Raw genomic sequence first — 17,382 nt, forward strand, 5'->3', positions numbered from 1 at the left:
TTATTATTATTATTATTATTATTATTAAGTCCAATCAAAAATCCACCAAACAATGATACCTTTAGTTTTCTGTGGGTTTTTCAGGCTATGTGGCCATATTGTGGAAGAGTTCATGCCTGACATTTCACCAGCATCTGTGACTGGCATCTTCAGAGAATGCTGGCATGGAAGAGAATGGTGTGTTTGTGTGTATACATACATACATACATACATACATACATATTACACACATTATGTGACCCGTGGTTAAGAGAAAGTGATTTACATGTTAATCTGTGTATTGGTCTGTTGTTGAATGCCCATCCTGGGCATAAAATGCTGTTTGAAAACACTGAAATTCTGGATCATGCCAACAACTATCAGGTCAGAATGCACAGGGAAGCCACTGAAATCCACAAACACTGTGGAGTTTATCAGACAAGGGAAATTGGAACTATAATCCAATCGCAATCTGAACGCAATCATGGGGTTTAATATTGCGTGAGAGATGATCACATGCAATTTTGGGCAATGGCAAGCTATTTTTGGGCAATGGGAAGTCTGTTCGAACGCAATTCGAATTCACGTAAATTCGCTGAACTAGTGAATTCATGTAAATGCATTCTGGCCCCACTTTCTTTTCATTTGAAATTAAGAGAAGTTCCTCCCGTGTGATAAACTCAACAGGAAGGAAGAAACACTTAAAGTAAAAGTTGTTTGGCTACCAGTCCTGAAAAACAGTTTTTTGTGGATTTTTCAGGCTATCTGGCCATGTTCTGGAAGGGTTTATTTCTGATATTCCTCCTGCATCTGTGGCTTGCTCTTCAGAGATTGCAGGCGAAACGTCAGGAATAAACTCTTCCAGAACACAGCCACATAGCCCAAAAGAGCCACAAAAAACACGATGCCAACTGTGAAAGCCTTTGAGTTCACAGCAAAATGAAGACACAGCACATGCAAATGAACTACACGCAGGGTCAGGGGGTTTCCCAACAGACAATAAATCACTAATGAAATAGACACAATCCTCCTCACATATCCTCCCATTCTGAGGCCTTGCCATTCACCAACAGACCAACACACAGATTAGCATGTAAATCACTTTCCCTCAACCAACAGTATATATACCCAACTCTCCTCCATGCCAGCATTTTCTGAATATGCCAGCCACAGATGCTGGTGAAACGTTAGGAATAAACTCTTCTAGAACACGGCCTCATGGGCCAAAACCCCCCACAAAATATTATTATTGTTTGGCGGCAACCCAGTTGTGTCCGCCCCCCCCCCCCCGCCCCATGTTCTGGAAGGATTTGTTCCTGCTGAATATGCCAGCCACAGATGCTGGAGAAACATCGGGAATAAACTCTTCTAGAACATGGTCACATAGTCCAAAAAACCCACGAAAAACTATGGATGCTGGCCGTGAAAGCCTTTGACTTCACAGTGATACCTTTATTGGGCAATCAAAATGCACAATATGCAAGTTGCAAGCTTTTGAAGCTTGATTGGCTTCTTCATCAGGGCAAGGTATTACAAACCAAACAGGAGGTAAAAAATAGAAGTTGTGAGTCATAGGCCTGCATTTTGCTGTTGGTACTTTATAGATGGAAAAGTAAGTAATAAGATACCTGCACCAAAGGGCTATACTCCATTATCAATATATTATTGTCCATTTGGAATCTTTTCTGAATAGCTTTCCATATGGTGACAACAATACCTCTGCTTGGGACTGCCACTGTGCAATCTCTATCCTGTTAAATGAAGCGTACTTACAAATGAGTGTGACTGGTAGTATATCTTTGAGAGCTCAAATGCAAACTATTTTAAAAACATAGCATGTAGCTAAAGCTTGCTTTTACACACAGGTTATCACATACAGCCCCAGTCCAGATGAGAAGTGTTGTGCTTGCATCATACAGGAGTTTAACCCTTCTGTCTAACTGGATTACACCAAACCAAGCCATCAACTGATGGTAATGGAGATTTCTTCTTTTGAATGTGCATTTGGGAGCAGGCATAAAACTAGTTAAATCTCCCTGGTTCTGATCCAGACTGGAATGACCATATTTATTTGTACAGTGGGCTATTGGTATCTGCTAGGGTTTGGTTCTGGGGGGTGGGGTGGGGCTGTGCGTACTAAAACCCATGGATATTCAACTCCTATTAAATGCAATGGCACAGTAAAATTGTGTCCCTTTATACAAAAATAGCAAAATCAAAGTTTGCTTTTTGGAATTTAAACACACACACACACACACACACACACACACAGAGTCAAGCTGTGGATGGCTGAGTCCATGGATAAAAAATCCATGGATACAGAGGGCCAACTAAAAAAGAGAAGTGGTCCTCAAAAGCCTTCTGCTTGTTTCATGTAGCCTGCAGTTTAGCAGCACTAAGAGTTCTCAACAGGAAAATATTAATTAGTCAGCAGCCTAGATGAGTGATCAGAGAGACCTATAAACAGAAACCTGGATTTAGTCTGTAAATAAAACCTTTGTTCATGAAGTAGCTGTCTTCTTGACGTAATGCTTGAAGAATAAGATAACGTCTGGAATAAGCATAGAGGTTTTGCAATAGCCATTAAATGAACAGCTGAAAGCATTTGCAATTGAAAACATCTAGAAGTGTAAGACTGATTGATGTTGATGACGGAAAATATTTCATATATGAGTCCGATCTATATATGAGAGGCAATGGCTTAAATCCCAAGGAAGATACTATGGAAGGTTATTTCAAAATATTGCAAGTATTTAAGATACTTCGTTATTTAACAGCAGTACAGCTCAATTCTATGCATATTTAACTGAATGTATCAAGTTGTACTGTAGTACAAATCACATCCAAGACCTGCCACAGATCTATTTCTCAAAGCATTGGTCTAGTTGTTACTCACGGCACTTAAGTCTTTCAGAAGGGTGTGAGGTCAGCTTCAGCTAGGGATTACCTGGGATATAATGTACTGTATTCAGATACATGAGACAGCATTGCCAGTTTGGAGATGCCACTGAAACACGGAGCTTCTATTCTTTGTGAAGTCAAAGGCTTTCACAGCCAGCATCCATAGTATTCAGTAGGTTTTCAGAGAAGATGCCAGCCACAGCTGCTATTGAAACGTCAAGAATAAACTCTTCTAGAACATGTCCTCATAGCCTGAAAAACCCACTAAAAACTTTATTCTTTTCTAAGAAATATATCAACTTTTGAAGAGATGTTAAAATGAAAATAAGACAAAAGGTCATTAGCGTGGTACAAGGGTACTACGATTCAATTCAGAGCCCGGATTGCTGATTCAGATTGGGCCCTCAACTGATTTAGCACAATTTGGACCCAAGCTGACCCAGTTTGGGCCACAAAACTAAATGAAAATTTGGAAAGTCAGTTGGGATTGACCTGTGCTGGCATATCAAAACAGATGGAACTTTTCAGTTGCTGTTTTTTTTAACACAAATGTATGAAATCTGGAAAAATGGTAACTCCTTCAGAGACGCTCCTTCTTGCTAAAGAGACAAAGGTGTTTTTTTTTAGTAGCCACTGTTCATAAGATTTTTCGAAAGATATATAAATTTAGGCATGTAAAATCAGTTGAGTATCTGTTCCTCCCAGTTCATGCTACTCTCTCCATTGTAGTGATACAGTATGACCCCCCATATCCACGGGATCCAGGATCCACAGTTTCACTATCTGAAAAAATATGTTCTTCCTAGGCATTTTCTAGATACTTTAACACTATTATATGGTATGCTTCCAGCAGAAATAGACCATGGGGGACATATAAATGCCTAGAGAGGTGTTATCTCTAGGAATCTCTAGGTCTTCCAGCATGTGAAGTCGAAGGCTTTCATGGCCGGCATCCATAGTTTTTTGTGGGTTTTTCGGGCTATGTGGCCATGTTCTAGAAGATTTTCTTCCTGACATTTCGTCAGAAGATGCCAGCCACAGATGCTGGCGAAACGTCAGGAACAAAATCTTCTAGAACATGGCCACATAGCCCAAAAAACCCACAAAAAACTATCTTCCAGCATGACTCTATAGTCAACTTCCTCTGGAAGTAATTTGTTTCAATAGAGTTTTCTATTATCCGTGGTTTTGTGTTTCCACAGTAAGCCTGGGAACGTATCTCCCTGTGGATATGGAAGTTGTACTGTATATGTCTGCTGCTTGTGCCATACAAAACTGTGTGCATAGGTGACAGGGGAGTTTATCACACGGGAGGAATTTCCCTTAATTTTGAGTGAAAAGAAAGTGGGGCTAGAATGCATTCATGTGAATTCGCTAGTTCAGTGAATTTACATGAATTCGAATTGCGTTCGAACTGACTTCCCATTGCCCGAAAACAGCTTGCCATTGCCCTAAATTGTGTGTGATCACCTCTCACGCAATAATGTGAAACCCCATGATTGTGTTTGGACTGACTTCCCATTGCCCGAAATTGCGTTTGGTACTCTATCACGCCATGATTGCGTTCAGATTGCCATTGGATTATACTTCCAATTTCCCTTGTCTGATAAACTCCGTGGTCACACAATGCAGCCAAAGATAAATTAAAGACAAAAAAATAATAAAGCAAAGCACCATGCGCACATGGGCACAAGCCCCCTGCCCCAGTAGTGGAGTCCCCATGCCAGAGTCCCTAAAAGCATGCCCAAGGTTGAGAGTTCAAATACGTAGCACAAGGGAGCACAGCCAAAGAATAAACTACTGTGCTGGGAGACAGCATAGTAAGCACTAAGTAGGCAGGCCAGCCACCAAACATTTTGGTATCAGCTAAATTTGGAAAAAGAAAAGAAACCTGTAGTGCATATACAGTTCAGTGACCTCAGATTATCTCGCTCGCTCCTCACCAAATGCCATGATTGGCGAGTGTTGATATGATTGTTGTCTTGGACTGAATGCTAGAGCTGTCACTGGGAAAACCCCAGCTGTTCCCACCTCTCCATCCCCCACCATGGTGTTTTTCTTACATGGCATAGTCAAAGATGCACTGTCTACTCCCTATGTCAGATTAGTTCAATAGTTCCAAATTACTTCCAACCAGGCTAAATCATTCTGGATCCAAACTGGACTAATCCAATCCATTTTGGACCTGATCCCAATTGGTTCCAATCAACCTAATTCTCTATGGAATTGTCTGAAGTGGTTGCACAGCCTTAGAGGGCATATAGGCTGTCACTTTGTAAGTGACTAGCATGCAGTTCATTTGAACAGTTATTTTATCTTCATATGAAATCTAAAAAAGCAGGCATATACTAAGTGTTATTAAAAACGGCGTCTGAAAATAACAGCCCAACTCAGGCAAAAATAGCAAGAGGGAAAGCCAAAGGGTATGCATCATGCAAACAGAGGTACATAAAGCAATATGGTAGGAATTTGGCCCAAGAGTTGTCAGTCAAAAAGTTAAATAGTCCTCCAGGAAAGGTCTTGTGGTGTTTTCTTTACCCTACTAAAAAATCATCTAGATTAAGGCTGCATACGCACTGCAGAAATAATCCAATTTGACACTGCTTTAATTTTGTTGTTGTTGTGTGCCTTCAAGTCATTTCTGACTTATGGTGACCCTATAATGGGGTTCTCTTGGCAGGTTTCTTCAGAGAGGGTTTGCCATTGCCATCCTCTGAGGTTGAGAGAGTGTTACTTGCCCAAAGTCACCCAGTGGGTTTCCATGGCCGAGCGGGAATTCAAACATTGGTTTCCAGAGTCATAGTCCAATGCTCAAACCACTACACCTCTTTCTCTCTCTCTCTCTCTCTCTTTCTGGTGTTGTAGTACCAGAGCTCTCTGTCAGAGAAGATTAAATGTCTCACAAAACTACAGTTCCCCAAACCCCATAGCACTGAGCTATGACAGTTAAAGTGGTGTCAAACTGGATTAGTTCGGCAGTGCAAATGCATCCTAAATCATCTGGAAATATAGTTTTGTTACATAAAATCAGAGCCAAACCATTCAGTTATTAATTCTGTTTAAAAAGGTGTTTAGAGAAAAAGAACAAAGTTTCTTGAGGAGCGGCACACTGCATGCAACCCCCCTTCCATAATACTGATATAGGAAAAAATGTACAAATTCCCATCAGATGTCCTAGTGTGCCATGATAACACATTTGGAAGCCCAAGTGCACAGTGGCTTTGAGACATCTGTGAATCAATCACCCCTGAGAATGATTACTGTATCCAGTCAGCGTCACTTCTTCCAGAGCCATGCCCTGTGGTAGCCCTGGTCCACAAAGGCAGGCTTTGTTTCACTTAGAACAGATTGAAAAGCCACTTGAATGTTTTCTGGTTCTGCTGCATGGAGTACAAAACCTGGGGTTGGCTTTTAGCTAGGGAGAACAAGATGTTCTGTGAGGGCTGATAGCTCAGAGGAAATGAGAAGTTGAGCTTCCAATTCAGGTTAAATCAAATGCACCTGATAATTCAACAGAAACATTGATGTCACATATCTTCATTGCCAGAGAAATTGAACTGCCCTTGCTAATAGAGGTAAATCCAGAATATTTTTTCAATGAGACACATATCTGGAGAACTGCTTCAGATATGGAGTTTGGAAAAGATATATGTGTCAGGAAGGAAGAGTAGTGATTATTTGACAGGACATAGTTATTTAATAAAGGGATCAGATCAACAACGCACTGAATTATTTGTTCTCTGGCACTTATTTTTTTAAATATTGTCCTTATTGGCTTTATATAATGATTAGCTATTAATTACAAAGCACATACGACTGTGAAGAGCAAGAATATACTGTATAAGGGATAAAACCAATACAATAAATCATAGTGCTATTTATTAGTTTCGGTGCATAGATTCTGTTTGATAAAGCACATAAAAGAAAGGGATTGGCTCATTTGTTGTCTTTCCAAAATTCCTTATATTGAGGGATGGTGTTTTATAGATACAATCTTCTCTTTAGCTCTGCTCCCTCTGTGCCTTCCTTCCTAATATGTCTTGGCTTTAGGTTAGCTTGTAAGGTAGGGCTTGTATTTCTAAACTAAAATGAATTCATGGTGAGCCTGCCAATTTTTAAGTGCTCAGTAAAATAAACTGATGAAGAAATATGCAGTCTAAAAGAGATGCCTTCTGGGGTGGAACAGAGATTTTGTAAAGAGTGAGGAAAGTCCAAGAATTAGCAGGATCAAAAGGTTTCTAACTTTTGACTCAGTAATTATTCCTTAGGACTGGAATGGGAAAGTATTGCCCTCCAGATGTTGTTGAAATGCAACTCCCAGCAACCCTAACTAGCATAGCCAATGGACTGTGCTTTGACTACATACCAAGTCGCAAGTCTATCCAAAATGCTGATGTAGAGGTGGAAAGGGTGCAACCCCAAAACCACAGCGATAGAGGCTCAGGTAGAATTCTATATTACAGATCTATACAGGGGTACCCCGGGTTACGAAATTAATTCGTTCCGCCACCGCTTTCGTAACCCGGAATAATTCGTAAGCCGAAAAAGCCATAGGCGCTAATGGGGAAAAGCCGCGATTTCGTGTGAAATAGCGCCGAAAAGCACCAAAAATTTTTTCGTAACCCGAAATAACCTTCGTAACCCGGAACAGTTTTTTTGAATGGATTTTTTTCGTAACCCGGAAATTTCGTAAGGCGGCGCATTCGTATCCCGGGGTACCAGTGTACATAGAATGTATACCATAGGTCAGGAAAGCAAGTAAAATATTTGAGCGGAACATTTAGTCAGGAATGGTAAGCTGGACAAGATGGGACAAGGTGGATGAATCTTGGCAAAAATACACAGCAGCAAAAGACTTATATGGTGATGCTGTGGGCACTGTCTAAATAAATGATTTTGACATTAGTGTGCAGTGACAATATAGATGCTGTAACAATTTTTGTTCAGGAAGGAATAGATGATGGTGAGTTCCGTTGTACTGTGGTGCTGTCTAGCCATACTCCCCTTGTTGATGTGCATCCTGCATTCCACAGTTTGTGGTATAGCTGTCTATATGTATATGCCTCCATCCAAAGAGAAACAACAGGTTAATTTGGACTCTCTCTCCTACTCACACATGTTCAGACCCTTCACACTGACATTAGATGCACAACTACCATACGGCAAGGCCAAAGTACACGATACATAGATGGATGCAGCTTGTGAGAACAGATTCTACTCCAACAATGCAAAAACAGTGTTAATTTGTCATTTCTAGGAGATGTCTTTGGATGACCAATCCTACAGTTGAATCTCCTCACAACCAGTCCCACAGGTGAAAACCAAAACACTTCTAGGCTTAAGTGATTTGGCTGCCATCCTAAGTTACCAAGGAAATACGTTTTGTTGGACACCATGGGATTTAAGCTCTGAGTAACAGTGCACATGATTGCTTTATTGGCTCAATACCCAACTGTTAACACATTTTGGTAAAATGTGTACCTTACTACTTAATATCTGAATGAGAAGATATTTTCAGTTGAATCAAAACATATTTTCAGTTGACTGCCTGGTGAGGAATGATAAGCAAGCCTTGTGAAATGTGACCTATGTTGACACTGAGTATTTATAAAGGCACTTAATTGAGACACTTTTTTTGTACTTTCAGGTGGTCTCAATCTTCTTAGCCATGATAGTTAAAGTAGTATCAAACTGCATTAATTCTGCACTGTGGCAGCAACCGCAGTTTTGGGAGACATTGGCAGGATACAGGCAACCCAAAAGGGTGGTCTCCCGCCACCCTTGTTTGTTGTGTGAGGGTGCCGCAGCAGACAAACTGCGCGGCTCCCTCACGCAACAAAAAGAAGCCACAAAAAGCAGCTTCTTTCTGCGGCGCCATTATGACACCGCAAGGCACCAATGGCGCACTTGAGGTGTCATGAAGGCGTCGAGACGTGTGGACACTAGGCATCCATCACGTCAAAATGGCGGCGCCCATGTGTATAGGGCACCGCCATTTTTAAACACTCGTTACGTGCAAGGGGCAAGTCACGTCAGGAAACACTGCCCCTTGTGCGTAACGACGGCGCCTGGTAGGGCCTGTCTATTCAGCGCCTATGAAAGGGCTTTTTCTTTACTCAGTAACAATTCAGTACAATTTTTTTAAAAAACTGAATTGTCCTTAGATTTGTTCACTGCTTCAGGAGTCCTTGTGGGCTGGAAGGCGATCTAGAAACACTTCAAGTAAATAAATCCTGGAAGTAGCTGAATATTGAGCTGGATTGCTATCCAGCATTTATTTCAGAACTGTCACTCAAAGTGGGTCATGACAATATTATTGCAGGTGCACATGAAAGCTGATAAAAACAAGCACAGCTAATAACAGATAACAACCCACAGTAGCAAAACATAACCAAACTTGTTGCAATATTAAAATACCATTGGACTTCAAGCCAATTTAAAACCACATTGGTAAAAAGTACAGCAGCAATCCTTTAAAAACACTTTCAGCAGGAGTCAGTCATTTACTAAAAACCATCCGCTTATTTTTTAAAAAATGTTGTTGACTGCTGAGACACAGGCTTAGCGGCGTTCACATGAACAACAACGTTCACAAAGTTGGGTGCAACCACTGAGAAATCCAAGATATCTGGAGGACCAAAAGTTGAAAAGGACTGTAACTTTTTCTAGCTCTGTGGTTCTATGATTTATTCCCTCCTTCACAATGAAGGTAAATTTGTGGCCAGCAGGATGCATATCTTTGGTTGGGGATTTTTGGGGGGTGGGTAGTTAAAAGTCATGATTCTATGTACCCTCAAAATTAAGTTAGCACAAGAAGGGCACAGTGTGATCTCCTCTTCCAAAGTAACTCATATGTTAACCAGAAGGCCTCTTATCTAAATAAGTATGTGGCATTTGCTTGGTACCAGAGCAACAGAATGATTTTTTTTCTCTTAATCATAGCCAACATTTTTGTGAGCAGTATCTAATAGTGCAGAGGGTGATGAGTGAATACATTTACGTTAGCAAGCATTAGTAATGCTGATGGAGAAATCCCCTGGCTTACAAAACCCTTTTTAAATGGGAACATCAGGAATGCCTTTTCAGAGCAGAGAATTACGAGAGACATCCAGTAAATTAGATTACTCATTGTTGTAGGTTTGAGAAAATGGTTAAAGCTTTGGGAGGATCGGCAGGATGAGTGTTAAGGATTTGTCAGCATTAGAGCCAAACTGTCATAGGTCATTATCACATGGGGCAACATTGGAAGTTTAAAGTGGGCCAATGCATGGTCATCCAGGGTTCAGAGACCAATTTGCAGCTGCTTTTCACATGATGCTGCAGCCAATCAGAAGAAAATCCAGGGTGAATGTGAGGTCAGTCTGGAAATAAGTAAATTCGCAAAACTACCAGATTTATGAGTCCCTTTTCCTTGCTCTCACGTAATGGCTGCTGTGTGAAAATGCAAGGCTCCAGATGCGTCCACTTTCCTGATTTCGCAAGCTGCCTTGCTGTCCCTGGGAGAGACTTCTTAAAGGGATACACACAGACTTCCCTCCTCACCCTGTTCTCTCCTCCTCTAATGGAGCCTCTCATGAAGGGCAGGCAGAGCTGGTGGGAGAAGAAGGCAGAGGGAGGGTGTCTTGGAGGGAGAAATGGAGGACATGTCCTGGAAAAGGAGGGCATCTGGGAGGCTCAGTTTATGGACCCACTCTCTCTGACAGAGATGATAGATAGATAGATAGATAGATAGATAGATAGATAGATAGATGACAGAGGTAAGTGGATAGATAGATAGATGGCAGAGATAGGAAGGAAGGAAGGAAGGAAGGAAGGTGACAGAGAGAGAGAGAGAGAGAGAGAGATGACAGACAGATAGACAGACAGACATGGATGGATGGATAATAGACAGGGACCCTGCTTGGTCATGAAAGCCACTGGGTGACCTTGAGAAAGTCACATTCTCTCAGCCTCAGAGGAAATAGGACTCATATGACTCTTGTGTGTAGGTGTGTGTCTTTGTGGTTTTATGGAGTTTGTCTAACTTCCTCTGACACAGCTTTTGGGGCAAAGAGGCTTCCCTCCTTGGTTTCCCCTTGCTCCCTGCGGCATTTGGGGGGGGGGCACTTCCAGACGTGACAGTTTTGAGCATACTCAGAAAAGATATTTCTAAGCAGGCAATGGGGATTTATCTTCACCCATCTGATATCCAAATTCAAATCTAACCCTCAGTAATGTACCTTTAACCCCTTGTTGTGCTCTTGTGTGTGATAATCATTAGCAAGTGGGCTTGCTTTTCTGGAATGACTGCACTTTAACAATTTTTGGGATGACAGCACATAGGTCACCGTGTGATAACAGTCTCAGAAAATTCTGTGATAGTTTATATTAATTAAAACATTATTTGTGATTGTGTTTATACAGTATTTAATACCTGTGATTTAATTTTTTTTAAAAGATTGGGAATTGTTCATTACATATTTGCAGTCTTATTGTGGGTACCTAACCATTTTGTAAGGTAAAGAGAGTTGTTATTGGTAAAGGTATAAATATTTTTTCATATACATGGAAGTAGAAAAGTAGCGGTATATATTGGTCAGTGGAGGTGGGGGTCAGTAGTGAATGTTTATTTTTGTTTAGTAGTTTAATTCATTTTGTTAGTGTTTGTTATTTGCTTGTGTGTTGGTGTTTGCTGTGTTTTTAAAATGTTTGTGGCTGTGTTTAATGTTTAATAAAAATGTTTATATGATTTAAAATGATGTTTAAAATGAAAGAAAATAAAGTTGGAAATGAATTGAAGGCATAGAACAGCAACAAAGATGAGACACATTTCTGCTTCTCATGGATGCATCCACATTGCCAAAAGAATCCAGTCTGATGCCACTTTAACTGCAATGGCTCAGTGCTATACACTTCTGAGGTTTGTAGTTTGTTGTAGCACCAGAGCTCTCTGACAAAGATGACTAATATCTCACAAAACTCCAGATTCCAGATTTCCATTGCACTGAGCCATGGCAGTTAAACCAGTCTCAAACTGGATTATTTCTGTAGTGCAGATGCAACCTCAGTCTCCTTAATTCCCCACCCACCCCCCAGCAGCCACCGTGGAAAGGATAGTGTGTTATCTGGACTGGGACCGCAGTGCAAGGGATAGGGTTAGCACTTTTTTGTCATGCCATTATTCCACTTGCTAAAACCACCCCAGCTGCTACTTGCCCTGACAGAAACATGTATGTGTGCAGGTGTATTTTATCTTTTGGGAGGATGTTCCCTAGCAGTTTATGTGGAGACATTCATTAGGCTATGGTGCTGAGAGAACAGGCTAAACGTTGTCCGATTGTCCTGTGCCAGACTAAGACATTTTCCTGCTTCTGGCAGCACAGCCAATTCCATCACATACCCTTCAAGATATATAGTACCCAAAGCTGGTCAACTTATTTTATCACATGAGGTAGGAAATCTTACAAGTCTCCCCCTCTCTCCCTCCCTCAAATGCTTGCAGTGTGTGTGTGTGTGTGTGTATACACTATTTACTGACCTTCCATGGGACAGAACATTTCCTGCCTAAGCTAAGCTTTTCATTCTTCCTAATGGTAGGATCAACCCCATCACAGTCCCAAGGGTGCACCTACACTGTAGAAATGAATGCAGTTTGACATCACTTTAAGGGCTATAGCTCCATCCTATGGGATTCTGGTACAAGGTCTTTAGCCTTGTTTGCCAAAGAGTGCTGGTGTTTCATAGAACTACAAATCCCAGGATTTTGTTGGATGAAGCCAAGGCAGTTAAAGTGGTGTCAGACTGTATTATTTCTACAGTGCAGATGTACCCTGAGTCCTTGTGGCTTCTGGAGGGTGGTGGAGATAAGAGATGGAAATGCATCCAGGCCAGAATTTCAAGAGAGTAACTTGCGTGGACAATAGTGGTAAGCTTAACGTGGAAATAATGCTTTTGTTGTTATTGTGTGCCTTCAAGTAGTTTCCCATTTATGGAGACCCTATAATGGTGTTTTCTTGGCAAGATTTGTTCAGAGGAGGCTTGCCATTGCCTTCCCTGAGGCTGAGCGCATGCAACTTGGCCAAGGCCACTCAGTGGATTTAATGGCCAAGCTAGGAATCAAACTCTGATCTCCAGAGTTGTAGTCCAGCACTCACACTACTATGCTACACTTGCACTGAGCAACTCTCTTTCTCTACCGTTAACCCTGAGGCTAACTTTATACAGACAAAAGTCCTTAGGGGGAATAAACCACCACAGAGCTTTCTATAATATGTAGCTCCACTTTTAAAGTGAGCCGCAAAGTCTAAACTTTCCCAGAAGCAATGCAGTCTATTTTCTTGACTTATTTACCTACGAAGGACAATGTCCTCAGTACTTTGGTACGGTTAAGCCACTTTACTGCTTTGGGCTCTGGATTTCAGTAATAAAGGTTTTGAGTCACAGCTAGCAAGTCTGATCTGTATGAAGAGTAACCAAAACAGGCACATGTTGAAGTACAGCTGTTACAATTTTGCTGCCTTCTCCTGTAGCCAAATGGTGCTTCTTTTTTCTGACATGGTATGCAAACTAGACTGGTGTGCATGTTAACAATATGTCTGTCTTCCTGGTGCTTTTAGCACTTTCAACACTCTCAAACTAAATGACTGCAACAATATTTTTTGTAATATAGCATACTGAAACTACAAAGAGTCAAGGTGTTGCCCAGCCTTTTCTTCTTGCTTTCCATACTACAATATTCCCTATTAAACGGACAGCTCACAATTTAACTGAGCAAAGGTAATTCCTGTTCAGTGATGTCTATCTGTTGTGGCATGAAATAAACACTTAACCTGATGTCAGCGGTGGCTGATATCTTCTTATCAATGGGCTGGATATCAGTCTAAACTTTAAAGGTGCTGAACCCTGTCCCGAATCATAGAAAGAGTTGGAAGGGGCCTCGGGGGTGTCTAGTCCAACCCACTACCATGGAGGAATACACAGCTAAAGCACTCCTGAAAGATGCTCATTCAACCTTGGCTTAAAGACCTCTAACAATAGAGAGTCCATTACCCTCTAAGGCAATCTATTTCACTGTTGAATGGATCTTACAATTTAAAACTTCTTAATGTTTAAGTGGAATCTCTTTTCTTTTTTGAATCCACTGGTTTGTGCTTTAGTTCCTGGAGCAGCAGAAAAAAAGCTTTCTTCACCTTCTACATGACATCCCTTAGATATTTATAAAATACCTTTCCCCCAAAAATGTAACACATAAATAATTGGACATACATAAACATTGACATAAACCAACATGTAAATATACAAACAACAATCCCTGTTCCCCCTCCCTTATAAAAGACTTCCTGCTCATTCTCTATCTGGTTTCTTAAATGATAATATTATTTTCCCCTTTAAGTCTTTTAAATTCATCTTCTAAAGTAAATATTCAGCATATTAATATTATTCCACGTTCCTCCCATTAACACAACTAATTAACACATTAATGCAACTAACACATTAACACAACTAATTTCAATTACCTATCAAACCCAATCATGTTGATATCTCCCTTTAATTGCTTAACATATTCTATACTGTAAATGGTTTCCATTTTTATATAAATATGTCCATTTGCTTTCCCCTTACCAATGTAGTCAGTTTATCTAACTGAGCCATTTCCATAACTTTTTCAAGCCAATCCATACATGTTGGAATTTCATTTGTTTTCCACTTTCTCACAAGAACCAACTTTGCTGCTGTTACCATATAACTTATCAGATTGCTATATTTGCATTCTTTACTATTTCCAAATTTGTCATATTTAACAATATAATTCTGGTCATCCCTTCAGATGTTTAGAAATGGCTATCTTGTCATAGGTTCAGTACTTTTTATAACTTCTATATAGGGCCTGTACAGACAGGCCAAAATAAAGCTGCTTCGGGTCACTTTGGAGGTATGCTGTTTAAATGACACATGCATCTTAAGAGACCAGAAGCTGCCCCAAAGTTGTGCTCTGGTCCTTAGGACTGGAGCATGGCTTTGGTGTGGCTTCTGGCCTCTTATGATGCATGCAGCATTTAAACAGCATACCTCCAAAGTGACCCTTAGCAGCTTTGTTTCGGCCTGTCTGTATGGGGCCATAGTTTCCACTAAAATCCAAAGTGGATTCATGCCCTCCTCCTCCCTTCTCTTAAAAAAATTCCTGACAACAGGAGCCACAAGCTACTGCAGCATAAAGCAGAATAAAGTTAATGAGGCGGGCACAGGTTTTTGGAAGGACAACACTGTGACATGGTTCGGTCTCCCTCATTTCTCACAAACAAGTAATGAAGATTACTGAAGAGGTAGTAACCAGATACTGTATATAGGCCAGGTGAAGAAGGTCCCCATCACATTCTGCAGTGATCCAAGGGAAGAATAATGCTGCTCACAAAGAGGCAGAGAAGAAAGTGCTGCTGGGGGGAAAAAACTTTGCCTTTTATAATGCTGTTGTTCACAGCCCTATTGTGGATGGATCTGTACAGAGCTAAAGTGATAAATACATCATGACTGCAAGAAGCTGCAGATTGTAAATGAGAAAGGGAGTTTAAAGAGACAAGAAAATGGTATGAGGGACAAACACAGCTGCAGGAAGATCCTACCTAAAGTTACTGAGAAACAGCTTTTATTGTAACCAATAGGATTTACTTCCCAGCAATAGGATTATGTTCAGCATACAACAGTATCAGAAGATGGGCCTTCTAAGCTGCGTGAATCATCCAAGCAGTACTTACTTAGGGGTCAATCAGAGAGTTACTGGGCTGTCATCAAAACATTCAGCTCTGACAACAGAGGAACAGAAGATACAATGATCTGCTACAAACAATTTTGCCAAATGTCTGAAATACGCTTGCAACCCCTCTAGTATTTTCTTATGCTCCATAATCAAACTACTCATGCATTTCAGATTGAGAAGATGAGGTGCAGCTGCATGGAATCCAAGGCAAAACACATTTAAACACAATCTGGGCAGTTATAAACATAATGTTAGAACATAAAAACCCTTTCTTATTTGAATGGATTAATCCATTAACTATCCTCACTTATGCTGAAGTGGTCTCATTTCAGGTATGTGACAAAAGAATACTCAGCAGCATAGATAAGCAAGAGTTGTAAGTCTGAATTTTTTCATCAATTTGCATTCATTCATTAATTAAAAATACTGTTATTAATATATATATATATATGGCAGTACTATGTCAGGAGGTTCTGCCAAACAACTGCTCTGATTATCTCAGAGAAGGGGGTTTGTATAAGAGTACAGTAGGCTCTTGGTATCTGCTGGGATTTGGTTCCAGGACCCTTTATGGATACCAAAATCTATGGATGCTCAAGTCTAATTAAATACAATGACATAGTAAAATGGTGCCCCTTATATAAAATTGCAAAATCAAGATTTGCTGTTTGGAATTTATATAGTTTTAAAATATTTTCAAGCCATGGATGGTTGAATCCATGGATAAATAAAAATCTGTGGCTACAGAGGGCCAACTGTATATGCTTGTCTGTCATTAGCATCACTCTTTGGGCCATTCATCCTCACTGCATGAGGACACGGGTAGTCTTAGCTGTCAAAACCAATGTGGGGAGTGGAATAAAAAGGTGGCGCCAGAACAGATGCATTTTTGCTGTTAAAAGATCTTGTGGGAGGGATACTTGGTGGAAAAAATGACAAATTGCTCAGTTTATGAGGCTGGAAATTAGGTAGCACTGTCCAGCAGAAGGACGGACATTTTGCTGGGGCTGAAACTTCAGGGGCAGTGACATTATGTTAAATTTCTCCTTATTCAAACATGGTACTGGATGTTTGGGACACTTAGCAAGTATGGCAGCTGGTATTGGAAATCATCACTAAAGGCTGTTTCTGCTGAGGATCTTTATTAAAGTAAAATGCATACTTATTAGAGGGTTTCTGCTACCTCCATCACGAAGAAAAAACAAGGAATGTGTGCACTGCTGCACACTGCAGAATTAATGCAGTTTGATGTTGCTTTAACTGCCATGGCTCCATCCCACGGAACTCTGGGATTTGTAGCTCTAACAAAGGCTATATATCTCATAAAACGACAAGTCCCAGAATCCATAGTACTGAGCCATGGCAGTTAAAGTGGTGTCAAACTGCATGAATTGTGCAATGTACATGCAACTGTGGAAGTGAAGTCAAGCCTAAGACTCATCAGACTGGAATTCAAGGAAGAAACAGAACAGACAACAGAAAAAGGAGATACTCCAGGAAAACTATTGCTATCTCTGTTGCCCTCTGGTGGCACAAATTCATCTGGGCACGGATGAGTGCACCTTTCTTTACTTCCTAGTACCAGCAGTGTGTATTCTCACCAACACAAGTGAATTCTTAATATCTGAACAGAGCATTATAATTCTTAAAATCCAGAACCAATGTGTAATCCAGTGACAAATTTGCTGTTTAAATAACAATGCCAATGTTTGGACTTCCTTATTCTTAATGGATTTTAGCAATCCTGAAAAAGAATGCTGAAGAGATTA

Source organism: Sceloporus undulatus, chromosome 2 (genome assembly GCF_019175285.1).
Source record: "Sceloporus undulatus isolate JIND9_A2432 ecotype Alabama chromosome 2, SceUnd_v1.1, whole genome shotgun sequence".
NCBI lineage: Eukaryota > Metazoa > Chordata > Lepidosauria > Squamata > Phrynosomatidae > Sceloporus > Sceloporus undulatus.